The sequence below is a fragment of the Salvelinus namaycush genome, chromosome 2 (genome assembly GCF_016432855.1).
Source record: "Salvelinus namaycush isolate Seneca chromosome 2, SaNama_1.0, whole genome shotgun sequence".
Classification (NCBI taxonomy): domain Eukaryota; kingdom Metazoa; phylum Chordata; class Actinopteri; order Salmoniformes; family Salmonidae; genus Salvelinus; species Salvelinus namaycush.
The window spans coordinates 18327472-18327923 of record NC_052308.1 but is presented as its reverse complement, the minus strand read 5'-3'; positions in this window follow the sequence as shown (position 1 = coordinate 18327923).

Sequence of the window (452 nt, the reverse complement as noted above, 5' to 3'; positions counted from 1 at the left end):
GGCATACCATTTTTTTATAGGGTCTCAGTTTTTAAACATGATGACACTGTAGATAACGCCTGATGACCCCCTGGATGTCTGATCGAGAGAGGTTAAGTAATATAAAGTGTTAGGTAATAGACAAAGTGGAGAATGTTCTCTATGGAAGCTGTCAGAATAGTGCACCCTTAGCGGAGTTGCCAACAAACGGATGCATCCGGTTTTCAGGCATACATCCACTTCGACCTAGCTTCCTCTTCAGCAGGAAACCAGATGTGGGCCCTCCGTTCAGACGTCTTTTTACGCCTGCTACGTTAGGTTAGAATAGAGTGTCAGATATAAAGCGCACTGAGCGCCTCTGAGCGCCTCATTCTATTCTACAGGATACAGCGGAGCTGCGCGTAATATTAGATCATCACTCACAGAGTGTAGCCTAGCGTGCAGTAGGGGATGAGGGAGGACAGTGGGGTTTG